The sequence below is a fragment of the Lagenorhynchus albirostris genome, chromosome 19, assembly GCF_949774975.1.
Source record: "Lagenorhynchus albirostris chromosome 19, mLagAlb1.1, whole genome shotgun sequence".
In the NCBI taxonomy this organism is placed as follows: Eukaryota; Metazoa; Chordata; class Mammalia; order Artiodactyla; family Delphinidae; genus Lagenorhynchus; species Lagenorhynchus albirostris.
Window position 1 is genome coordinate 15,479,550 of NC_083113.1, and position 13,168 is coordinate 15,492,717.

General features: G+C 41.7%; 1 protein-coding gene across 6 annotated transcripts in view; it reads left to right on the forward strand.

The window, feature by feature from the left end:
• Positions 1-13,168, forward strand: part of LOC132510364 (zinc finger protein 420) — a 171,813-nt gene that overhangs the window by 101,283 nt on the left and 57,362 nt on the right. For 4 of the 6 annotated variants that reach the window (XM_060132336.1, XM_060132331.1, XM_060132325.1 and 1 more), the window contains exons 1-2: positions 9,820-10,320; positions 10,912-10,966. The gene's annotated coding sequence lies outside the window, so the exon portion shown is untranslated. Of the gene's footprint in view, positions 10,321-10,669; positions 10,746-10,911; positions 10,967-13,168 lie in introns of those variants that run through there. The other 2 variants (XM_060132321.1, XM_060132320.1) reach the window with 2 other exon arrangements.

Here is a 13,168-nt window from a genome sequence, read left to right on the forward strand (position 1 = left end):
TCAAATCATCACTTTGTATATTTTAAATATGTACAATTTATTTGTCAATTATATCTCATTAAAGCTGAAAAATCTGTTTTAAATAAAAGGAAAAACAATAAAAGAGGAAAAAGAAAGAAAAAGCGTTCATAGGAGATACATATTTGAGCTATTGCTTATCTAGAAATGTCCTATACAACCTTCGCATTAGTGTGAATTTTGGCTGGATAAGTAACTCTAGTCAAGAACTCATTTCTCTCTTATTATTGAAAAATTCATCACATTTTTTTTGTTTATTTTCTTTTGTTCGCTTGTTTTTTCATTTCAGGGTACTATTGAGCAGGCCATTGTGTTTCTGTTTCCTGATGCCTTCATGTGACCTGTTTTCTGATTGTTGAAAATGTTTCGGTCTTCTTTATATTCCTATTATTGTAAAATTTTATCCTTTGATACCCTGCCAAGGGGCTACCAGTTATTTATAACTTGAGTTTTCAGGGGAGAGGAGGAAGCAGGAGGGTACTCCTCTTTATTGAGAATATACTATATGCCTGTTGGCTTTTTAATTGCGATATTTGTCTTAAATGAATTTAGTATACTTTTAAATTAGAAAGGATCTCGGAATCCTCACTGTGCACAGGAGCTTTTGTCTGAAAGAACTGGGTTGTGTGAGACCTGCTCACTGATTAACACTAACTCTCTATTCTTCACTCACATCACAGGCATTGACCCCAACCTGTTTGCTCTCCATTTCTCTTCTTTCCTGTAAAATTCTCCTGTACTTCCTCTACTTTTATCTTTTTTTGGTCTTTCCTTCCATCTTGAAATCATTTATTTTCATTATACAAGTTTTCATTTCAGGAATTTGTGATATTCAAGGATGTGTCCATAGACTTCTCTCAGGAGGAGTGAGAATGCCTGGACTCAACTCAAAGGAATTTGTACAGATATGTAATGTTGGAGAATTATAGCAACCTGGTCTCAGTCGGTAAGCACAACTATCTCCAAAAAGTCTTAGTTTTCCCTCTGGATTATGTGCTTCCCCCAAGAAGAATTTTTCAATGCTTTTCATATATCCTATGCATTTCTTCTCCCTATTCCTAAAGAAATGGCTTGAGCTTTGCAGAGTCTGGGAAGCATCGTTGGGCCTAAGGCCAAAGTTCCATCTTCTGTGCTTTTTGTGGCCCTTGCAATAGTGACATCCTCCTTTATTTGCTGATCACAGGACAGGATTTGAGTGCTGGAACATCTACAACATAAAAATCTTTCTTCTCTCATGAGTAGGACTTTCCATTCCCAAGCCAGAAGTGATCTCTTTATTGGAGCAAGGGAAGGAGCCTTGGGGTGTTTTTGACAGTGAGCTGACAAGGGGCCTGTATCTAGGTAAGCGACTGATGGTCATGCAAGAGGAGAGGAGTGCAGGATGTAACTTAGTTGTTCAATGAGGAGACCATGTCTTTGAGATATTTTGGGAAATATCCCCTCAGAGGTCCACAGCTATATAGAAAAGTAAACCTCGCTATGAGCTTCCATATGACCACACCTCCACCTCCAAGATAACCCTATCTCTGCTTCTTTTCTCTCATTTTTCCCTCCTATTCATAGCAGGTGATTCTGATGACAAGCTTCTACCTTTATTTGGGATCTTATTCCTTCTTATTGGTTCACTCTCTTTTATCTTTTGGGTTATATATGTGTCACTCCCTTGGAACGTTTTGGTATTTAGTATATTTAGTTTTTGGATTAATTATTTATGTATTCATTCTTTCAGCCAACACTCCCTTATATTCTATGTGTGGAGGATATTTTTCTAGGAGACATAGAGGTTATAAAATAATATGAACTATTAAGAAATGTATAGCCTGAGGATTGGGAAAGTATCCTTTCAAATCATTCAAAAAGTACAATTAATTGTAAGAGGAGTTCACGTATTGCAACCAGAAGAAATGGCTAAGATTGAAATGTGGAAAAGCCTCACAGAGCTATAATAGTTGGAGCCTTGGGAGTGATTGCACTCACCTTGGTAGAGAGTTTTGGGTGTAAAGGTTATGTACTTGTAATGGGAAGGCAAAGACTGCAGACGAGAAAAGACTGAGGTAAAGGATGATGATCAAGCAATCGCATTAATGCATGCAATCAACATAACAGGGTGGGAGTGAAGGATGATTTAAGGCAGAGGGCACAGTAACTACAAAAGTCCTGAGGCAGGCAGGCTCATTGTGTATGAGAAGCACCAAGGGCTAATCTGTCTAAGACAGAGTAAACAAGGAAAGGAGTATGAGATGTGATCAGAGAGGTGTATGTTGGAAAGAGTCAGTTTATGGTGACCTTGTAAATTGTGGTTGAACTTTTTCTGAGTAAAATGGGACATAAATAGAATATTTTAAGTGGAGGCTGTTCCTTTCTGAAGTCAGCAGCTCTTGGAAGGTTTCTGATTAGGACTATTTGTTGGTCAACAGTTATGTTGACGTAATGGTGACAGTTTGGGATAAACTGGCCAGGTGTTGGACAGGGATAAGAGTTGAGAGAGATTAATGGTCCCTCCCTCTACCCTCACCTCAAAAGGTCTAAGTGTTCTATACCCAATGATCAGGGTTGTTCCTCTTCTACAGCCATATGATCAGTCTCCAACCAGTCCCTGCAGCAATCACTTCATTCTTTTTCCAATATCCCTCATGTCTTATTCATACCATATGGCATAACTCATCCCTAGATGCCTCAGCAGTTTCTTACTATACCTGTGCTATCCTAGAACCTCCTCCACTCCTGTTGTGTGGACCATGCCAGCACCACCTTAAGAGTCATCAGCTCGTGGTGATCATTTTGTAATGTATAGTATATTGAATCACTATGTTGTGCACCAGTAACTAACATAGTGTTGTAGGTCTATTATACTTCAATGACAACAAAAAACAAACAAACAAACTCATAGAAAAAGAGATCAGATTTGTGGTCACCCCAGGCAGTGGGTAGGAGGAGGGGGAATTGGATGAAGGTCGTCAAGAGGTACAATCTTCCAGTTATAAGATAAATAAGGACTAGAGATGTAATATACAACATGATTAATATAATTAATACTGCTATATGTTACATACAAAAGTTGTTAAGGGAATAAATACTAAGAGTTTTCATCACAAGGAAAAATTAATTTTTTCTTTTTCTTTTGTATCTATATGAGATGATGGATGTTCACTGAACTTATTGTGGTAATCATTTCATGATGTATGTAAGTCAAATATTATGCTGTATACCTTAAACTTATACAGTACTGTATGTCAATTATAGCTCAATGAAACTGGAAGAAAGAAAAGTTAGATGAGGGAAGGGATGGGACAAGGGGAACCCTGAAGGAGTCTAGCTTGCCCCTGCCCCGATGTGAGGAGCAGAGTTACAACTGGTCTCAGCACACAATTTTGCCCCAGCCAAGGGCCCAAGTCCAAAAAACAGGAAGGGCTGAGAAGCTGTGGGAGACAGTTAGTACTGACTGCTGGACATTTACTTCATGTCAGATTTCACGTTATCCTCACAAGCACTCTTAGAGAAAGGTGCTATTAGTCTATTTAAAAATAAAAACTTAGGGAGGGAGAAATGGGGAGGTAATAGTAAAATGCTTCAAGTTTCAGATATACAAGATGAGTAAGTCCTAGAGTTTACTGTACAGCCTAGGGCCTATAGTTAATAATATTGTATTGTATACTTGAGCATTTGCCAGGAGGGAAGATCTGACAGTCTGTGTTCTTATCACACAAAAAATAATAATAAATAAAGAGGGTGGGAGGAGACTTTTGGAGGTGATGGATATGTTTATGGCATTGATTCTGGTGATCATGATCATGATATGTACTTATCTCCAAACTCATCAAATTAATGCATTATCAGTTTTTTTGTATTATATCAATCATACTTAATAAAGTGGATTTTTTTGGGGGGGTTAAATATTTATTTGGCTGCACTGGGTCTTAGTTGCGGCATGCAGGATCTTCGTTGTGGCACACAGGAACTTCATTGCGGCATGCGGGCTCTTTTAGTTGTAGCATGCAGGCTCTTAGTTGCGGTGTGCAGGATCTAGTTCCCTGACCAGGGATTGCACCTGGGTCCCCTGCATTGGGAGTGTGGAGTCTTAACCACTGGACCACCAGGGAAGTCCCAATAAAGTGGGTTTTTTTGTTTTTTAAAGATATTAATGTAGGCAGAGCACAGGCTCTGAACTCAAGAGAGAACTGGTTTTGAATCTCAGTCCTTGCCTTAGCTAACATGAATAAAATTTAAAATTCCTCCACTTTGAGGATTTTGGGGGGTTACAAAACATAGAATTTGGGCAAGCATACAGGTGATAAAAGGTGATAAACATTATTTTTCCCCTCAAAAATAAAACAAAAATTTAAAACATCACCTCATATTCATGATCATTATCATCAATATCCATAATTACTAAATTCAGCAAGTACAGCCAGGAGACAAAAGAAGTACTAGGTTAGAGTTTCCCAGCCCCCTTTTCTCCAGGGGTATGTGTGGAAGGCAAAAAGGTAGAGTGAGAAGTTAATTATGTGGATTGGGTTTCTGACAGCAGTCTGGGCCTCTTCCATCCTCTCCAACCTCATAATTAAACATTCTATTTACATGGAAGGTAACATTTTGGGAGAATTGCCACATTTAGTGCCCAAACTGCCTGTCTTAATTATGTGCTCCACTGGGAGCTGTCTCAGTTGTCCAATTATCTTTTCAGTTTCTCCATCTTTCCATTTTCCATCTTTCAATGGCACCTGCTGCCTGCATATGATACAGGGCATGAAAGGTCCAGTGAATATCCCACGTAGCTGCCTGTTGCAGCATATGTTTTGGTTATAAGGTGGCACTATTGTCTGATTGGATATGTTCAGGGAATCCAAGTAGATAACAATGTAACACATCTATGGCTTAGATGACCATACTATTCCATCTAAGAGTCCTTGCAAAGTATGGCCCCCATCTGCTGTGTGGACAGGTTGGCAGTGCTATACACTGAAAGGGTGTCTATTGCAGTCAATTCCCACCAGTACCTTTGGGTGGAACAGAGAGAGCCTATATGGTCTATTTTCCAGGACTGGGCAGGTCTGGTACCCCTGGCTGTGTGTCCAAGAGTTCTCTTTGCTACTCAACTGCATAGCTGACAGTCTAGGCATGTTTGCTGGGCTTTCCTGACCTCTTATGTTGGAATTGCTATATCTCATTTTGGGGCTCAGTCCTGAATTATAGATGGATTATCTATACACGTGTGATTGTGAATCCAGGTGGCCATGGCCCTTACCTGGGTCCTTATCTGATGATCTGATAGATTCCATTCCAATAAATTTCTGTTGTTTTAATCCACCTAGTTTGTGGCACTTTGTTGTAGTAGCCCTAGGAAACTAATATACTGGTTGACAGTGTCAGAAATGTGCTGTGTCCAAAACCCAAGGGGATGTCATTGCCTAGTGGACACATTTTTTGCTATAGGCTCCAGTCTGTGTATTGTCAGTTGCTGACACGTGGTCCTCATAAAACCCTTTTCAATGGGCATCCACATGGTTACAACCAAGGGATGTGGGTCTTGTGCAATCTCTTGCCATAATACTTCATCCTCACAGAGGCGGAAACTTAATTTTCCAATTGTCCCACCGCCAGGTACAACACCACATCGCCAGTGCATTGGCTCCTGCCCATGAGTCAGTGAAAATGTAACAAGGTACATTTTGAGGGGTATTTTCCAGGGGAAGCATCACAACCTGCAGTTCCTCCCATTAAGCAGAGTTCTCTTTTCCATGCACAACTTTAAGCATTTTTCTTTGAGGCTGCACAGCAGCAGTGGTCTAGTACATCCCATCTGTTTTTAACTTAGCTGATATGTTCATGAACCAGGCCCAGGAATACTCAGGAATCTTAGTGTATTGAAGCTCCCTAGAAGCTCAAGGTGCTGGAACAGACACTGCATCTGACATAACTGCATCTGGAGAATGACTAGTCACTTATTCATGTAGATGTGAAATGCCATGAATGACCAGTTTGCTTCTTTTCTGGATATTCCACTTCCACTTAATAATGAATGCTGTTGTACAATATTCACTTTGTTGGTATTCACATTTCTAACCCAGGATAGGGATGTTTGTGTAACACAACCTGTTATTGGTTTGTTAGTCTTCAGTATCCAGTGACTAATAATGAGCCAGTAATTGTCTCCGAAACGGGGTATTTTGTTGTACTGGCTTGAATAGTGTCCCCTCCAAACTCATGGCTACCTGGAACCCATAAATGTGACTTACTTATTTGGGAATACAGTCTTTGCAGATATAATCAAGTTATGATGAGGTTACACTGGATTAGGGTGGGCCCTAAATGCAATATGACTGGTGTCCTTATTTTTATAAAAGGCAAATTTGGACACAGTGACACAGCCATACAAAGAGAACGCCATGTGATAACAGAGCCAGAGAGTGGAGTGATATGTCTACAGGCTAAGGAATGCCAAGAATTGCCAGAAACCACCAGAAATAAGGAAAAAACAAGGAAAGATTCTCCCCTAGAGCCTTCAGAGAGGCCAACACCTTGATTTCAGACTTCTGGCCTTCAGAATTGTGAGACAATAAATTTCTGTTGTTTTAAACCAGCTAGTTTGAGGTACTTTGTTGTGGCAGTCCTAGGAAATTAATAATACTCGATGGTGTCAGACACGTGCATGTCCAAAACCCAAGGGAATGCCATTGCCTAGTGACCACATCTTTTTGCCACAGGCTCCAGTCTGCATAAATGTCAGTTGCTGACACTTGCAGCTCAAAAGCCTTGTTATGGCTGACTGGCCAGAATGGAAGGGCAGCCTGTACAGCTTGTTGGATAGTTTCTAAGGCCTGTTATTGGACAGTGCCCCTTTTGAGTGATCTTATATAGTGAGTTAGGAGGATCCTCATGTGAGGTATGAAGTGCCTCCAACACCCAAACGTGCCTATCACATGTTGTGCCTCATTTTGTTTGCTGAAGCTTTTAAGGCCAACAATTTTTCTTTAAAAAGCTCAGGGCTTTTTCTCTGGGCAGCCCACCTGGTTTCCAAGAATCTTCCTTCAGTGTTTAGCCCCTGTATCTTATTGGGATCTTAGTCTTCCAGCCCTGGTTCAGATAATTGACTCATCTTATGAAAGGCAGTCTATATGCTGTGCTTAGCCCTTCCAATCGGAATAATGCCATCAATGTAATGGTAACAGGACATCTCTGGTAATATTTCAACCTTTTTAGATCTTGGCCTATTCACTAATGATGAATTGTGAAGAGTTTAGGTAGCCTGTGGCAACATGATAAAATAAAGGTAATTAGAAACTTGTGAAGGCAAATTGGCACTGATTTGCAGAATGCAACAGGATGCTGAGAAGGTATTAGCAATGTCCACCAACCATGGCAAGACAGACTCCTTCAGTCTGCATTACAGACTCTGTGATTGCTAATACTGGAACTGCACGTGTGAGAGAGACTACTGCCACGCTGAGCTTCTGGTAGTTCACAGTCCAGAGCCAGATAACATTGTATTTTTCACTGGCCACTGAGGGCCATTATGTGACATAGTTTCTTTAAGCACCTCTTCCTCCACTAGCTCCTTGATCAGTATAGTGACCTCTGACGTCTTCTACTCCCTCTGTCCTCCTTCCCCAGCACCCTATACTACTTCACAGTAACTACATGACTATACTGAAGAAGTCTAGTAGGCCCCAGGTTGGGTACTTGCGTCACTACCACTGTTCTAATTGTGGCATTTCCCCATTGGGAACATCCCTAATGGTCAAGAGAATTATTACCTATAATTAACACATCTATTACCACAACACATTCAGCAGTATCAGTTACAACCACTTGAATGGGTATTGCTCCAAAAGAGTCCACCTGTAAAGTTATACCAGTCTATTGATCAATCTGGAAATTACTTTCCAAATTATTTCTGGAAGTTATTATTAACTGCTTCAAGCAATTTTTTTTGACCACACCCAAGGGTGCTTTCTAGCACCGCAGTAACTTATGTCCCAATGTCCAAAAGGGCTTAAAATGTTTGGCAACCTTGGTCACTGTCAAGTCCCCAGCATACCTTGACCAGTGCAGGTGGCCTTGGGTCCCTCTTAGGGAAGGATGGACCTTTGCCTTTACTCCAGTCCTATTTGTTCTTAAAGGCAGTAAGGAAAGAGAGGCACTATTGAAGGCACTGGATCAACACCAATCTAAACAGTACAGAACTCTACAAGAGGATCCAGATTCTCTTGGTCCTCTTCCTGTTTGCCCAAATTAATACTAAAGCTGGCAGGTATCTTCCCCTGTTACAGAAGATATACAAATGGACACATCAGGTAAATTCAAATGAAAACCACCATGCACCCACCAGAAAGGTTAAAAAGGAAACACATAAAGTGTGTGTTAGGTATACAGAGCAGCTGGAACTATAATACATAGCTGCAATCGGAAAACCACTTTGGAAAACCGTTTGGCAATGTATTACTATAGTTAAACATATGCATAACCTATGACCCAGCAATTCCCCTCCAAGATGCACACATATACACAGCAAAATACACAAATGAGACTGTTCAAAAGCACTATTCCTAGTAGCCCCAAGCTAAAAACAAGCCAAATACCATCAACAATGAGAGTAAGCGAACTTTATCAATTAATCTCACAAACTGAATATTTGGCAAAAGAAGTCAGACCAAAGGGGTTAGAAAGTGTGCATACAATATGATTGCATTTATGTTCAGTTCAAAATCAGGCAAAACTAATCTGTAATATTGTAAGTCATGTGATGGATATCTTTACAGGAGACCAGTAGGGGACTTCTGGGGTGCTAGTTATGAAACTGATCAGAACCCAGTGGGGGCCTCCTGGGCACAAAAACCTTTCTGTGTCCCCAGTTTCTTATTTGCAGGATAAAGGCTTCAGCCTCCTAGACCTTCCTGAATACCAAAGAGCAGATTCAAACAGTTACTAATCAAGGAAGTAAGGGAATGCAGAAACCAAGAATGAGCAGTCAAGAAACTATAGTGCATGGGACTTCCCTGGTGGTCCAGTGGTTAAGGCTCCATGCTCCCAATGCAGGGGGCATGGGTTCAATCCCTGGTCCGGGAACTAAGATCCCACATGCTGAGTGGCATGGCCAAAAAAAAAAAAAAAAGAAACCGTAATGTAACCATTAAAGCAGGATCCTGGTTCCTCCTCAAGGGATATACATAATCATATCTTTGCGTTCTTCTGCAGGAACTAAGGCTCCCACCTAGGTGGAGGAAGGTAACTTCAGGCTGAGCACAAGAGTCCTGGAACACTGCCCTATTACCTCACCACCAGTCAGAAGAAAGTCACACACCCTGAAGCCCTCACCCCAAATATTGCCTGTTAAAACCAGCAGGGAGTTTGGGGTTTTTGAGCACAAGCCACCTGTTCTCCTTACTTGGACCTGCAATAAACCTTTCTCTGCTCCAAACTCCAACACCTCAGTTTGGCCTCACTGTGCTTCAGGCACACGAACTTGTATTCAGTAACAGTTACTCTAAGTTCGAGCAATTTATGAAAAATCACCCATCTTTAACGATTTGGGCACTTTTTGGCATGTTACATTCAGAAAGTGGACTTTAAACACTTTATTTATTTATTTTTAATCATAAAAACTGTATCAGGAACAGCTGCACAACCACACCCCCAAGGTCACAAACTGAAGCAAATGCGCTCACCAGCAGTAAAGGGTCACTCTCCTTACGTCCTCCTCCACAGGCCAGGCTGCAGTAACGGCCTGGAGATTCATCTCCTTTAGCCTCCTCGGAATCCGCTCTATCTTCCCTTCCACCTGCCAGAGCCTTCAGACTCTGTGGCGGTATCCAGCGCCAACCCGTGGTAAGCTGAGGCTGAGACAACAGGACGACCCCTTTTGGCCCTCTGGGACTCCTAGTCCACACTACATGTCCCCGAAGTCCCCGCGGCCGGAAATAAGCTTCCCGTCAGAGCGCGACCGTTGGTGTCGGAGCGCGACCGGAGGTGTCGGAGCGCGACCGGAGGTGCCACATCACAGCTGGGACGGCAGACGCGCGCAGTGATTTGCGGAGTCGGCGGAGGACCCGCCGCTCGCGGCTTGTGCTTTTGGGACGAGTATGGTTCTGAGAGGGGCTCGGAAGGTTTGGGTTGCTGGCTCTCTCGGATCTTTTGGGTACTGGACTACATTTTCCAGAAGCCTGCGGGTGTAACGTTACTTCCTACTAGGTTGTCAGCGCTGTTAATGCTGGAACGAGCTGAGCTGCGCAGCGGCTGTGGGAGCGCGGACTGTTGATGTGGACCGGACCGCTGCGACCCGGCAGGACGCCGGAGAAGCAGAAGGTGAGGCGTTTTCTGAGCCCCGGGACAAAGACCGGCCGTGTCTAGAGCCTCAGGCCTTAGCACGCCACTGTGTGTGTGTGTGTGTGTGTGTGTGTGTGTGTGTGTGTGTAACGTGATGTGCCTGTGGGACTGCATGATTTTGTGTGACCACTTGAGAGAGTGGTAATTGTGTCTTCAGACGTGAGAGCGGTTGTGTTATGCTGCGAGAATGACCAGATAAAGAAGCTTGTCTCCAAGTCACAGACCTGATGTCAGAATGAGAATTTTAGAGCCAGAAACAGCCTCACGTTCGGGGGCTGAGAAGAGAGGAGGCAAAAATCGAGGTAGTAAGATTCCAGTTTCCCCTCAGGAATCCACCTGGGGAGCCCTATGCGGATTCTCGACTTCCACTCTGGTTCCCAAAGAGGGAGGGCATCATTGCTCAGGTCAGTCGCTGAGCTTCGGCTGAGTGTCTACTTTAACTCGTGGGGTGGGGGCCGTGGGGTGGGGCAGGGAGAGTAGAAGATGTTTGGTTCTAACAAATAAGTCTGCGCTCAAAGAAAGGCTTGGTGTCTCAAGATTATTTAACTCTTACCAACTTCTCTGACACAGGTGACCAGAGAACAAGGGAAGAGTAGCTGTTGGACAACTAAGATTTTTATCCAAGGTAAATTGTTTTTCTCTTTTTTGTCTCTGAATTGCTTTCTGGATTTTCAGGATATATCTTTCTGTCCTCGAAAATCTATAGCAAGAACCCTTTTAGTGATCTGGTTCTTGGGCGTTGCTATTCCAGAGAATAATGGGGATGGGGGGAAGTTAGAGGAATGGACCCAAAGAAGATGTTCCACTCCATTTCTCTCTTTTTAACCTGAGGTACACATATTCGTGTGCCAAATATTTTAATGCCGCCTGTATACTTAGTCCTTTTCTAAGATTTTTGAAGGAATAGAATAAATCCCACAGAGTGAAATTTGAAGCCTTTCTTTTAGTATTTTCTTCTCAATTTTATTGTTTAAGAGATGATATTGTAAGTATTTAAAAGATTCAAAAGAGCATTCAGCAAATTCTCCCTCCCAGCTCTGCCGTTAGTCACGGAGTTTTCCCACTTCAGAGGGCAACCAGTGTGACTAGTTTCTTGAGTACTTCCAGGGGGATTCTATGCATATATTAGTACATGACGGGCTTATTCATTTTTAATAGCTGAACTGTATTCCATACTTCTTCCATGTTTAAAAACTGACCCTTACTAACTTTCAGATGGCTATCAGTCTTTTACTATTGTAAACGGTGGTGGGATAAATATAGATGCTCATTTGATGAGTTTATTAGTAGGATGAATGCTACTTTCTGGGCCAACTTATGTGTGGACTTTAAATTTTAATACTTCTTGCTATATTTTCCCTCAGAGAGGCTGTATCGTTACTTTACTAATCACTATTTTTTGATTTTATGTTTTATCCAAGGTACTTTGCTAGTTGTTGGAAAGCTTAAGAAAATTATTAATATGCTATTGTAGAGTTTTCAAACTATGGTGTTGTTACTTTATTTTTTGTGTGTGTGGTAAAATCAATTCACTGAGCCATGATCAGCATTTTTTTTAACTTTTTATTATGAAAAATTCAAACTGTACAAAAATAGACAAAATAGTAATGAACCTCTATGTACCATCCTTTGTTCAGCTTCAATAATGATTGACTCATAGCTAGTCTTGTTTGATCTATACCTCTGCCCACCCCAGAATTATTTTGTAGCAAATGCCAGGTGTTGTTGTATTACTTCATCCATAAACATTTCAGTGTGTATGTGAATGATGAGTCTTTTAAAAAACTTAATCACAATACCATTATTTTCTCTCAAACAATATTTCTTTAATATCAGATATCCAGTTAGAGTTTAGACTGCCTCTCCAGGCATATCTTTTTTAAATTTTAAAATTTCTTTGAATCTGGGTCCAAATAAGACCTATGTGTTGCGATTGGTTTATAATGTATTTGTTGAAGAAACTGGGTGATTTGTTCTGTATAGTTTCCCACAGTCTGGTATCATTAACATGTTTTTCTGTATTTCCTATAGATTAAGAGCCTCAGCCTACATGCACCAATTTGAATTTCCTGGATGGGATCAGAAGGAGATCCCAGATTAATTTTCAACACTTTATAATCCAAATATTGGGGAAAGTTTCCTGGGTAGGGAAAGTTCAGGCTCAAATGGACCACATACCAGGTGGACAGTTGCTTCTCCCATTGGACAATCTATGGTTAATGGGTCTGAGGAGAGTATGTGCCTTCAATCTGACCTACAGCCCTTATGAAATGGCAGCAGGATTGAAAATCCATAAAGTTAGAGGGAGACATTATTATTAAAAGACCTCATATGTGATGAGTCTTCATGTGCATGGAGGGTGAGACATGCTCCCTCTAAATATAGGAAACAGTGATAAGGAGGTTTCCTAAAGTTTCTTTGAGATGTGAGTCAGACAGGGGGCCTTAAATTAAGAGAGATTAAGGCTTGAGGCAAGAGAGAGACACATGTAGGTGTCCTTTTGCCACACTGCCATTTATTTATTTTTCACATCTTTATTGGTGTATAAATGCTTTATAATATTGTGTTAGTTTATGGTGTACAACAAAGTGAATCAGCTATATGTATACATATATCCCCATACACACTGCCACTTAAAAAAGGGAGCTGTTTAGGGGCTTCCCTGGTGGCACAGTGGTTGAGAGTCCACCTGCTGATGCAGGGGACACGGGTTCGTGCCCCGGTCCGGGAAGATCCCACATGCCATGGAGCGGCTGGGCCCGTGAGCCATGGCCGCTGAGCCTGCGCGTCCGGAGCCTGTGCTCTGCAATGGGAGAGGCCACAACAG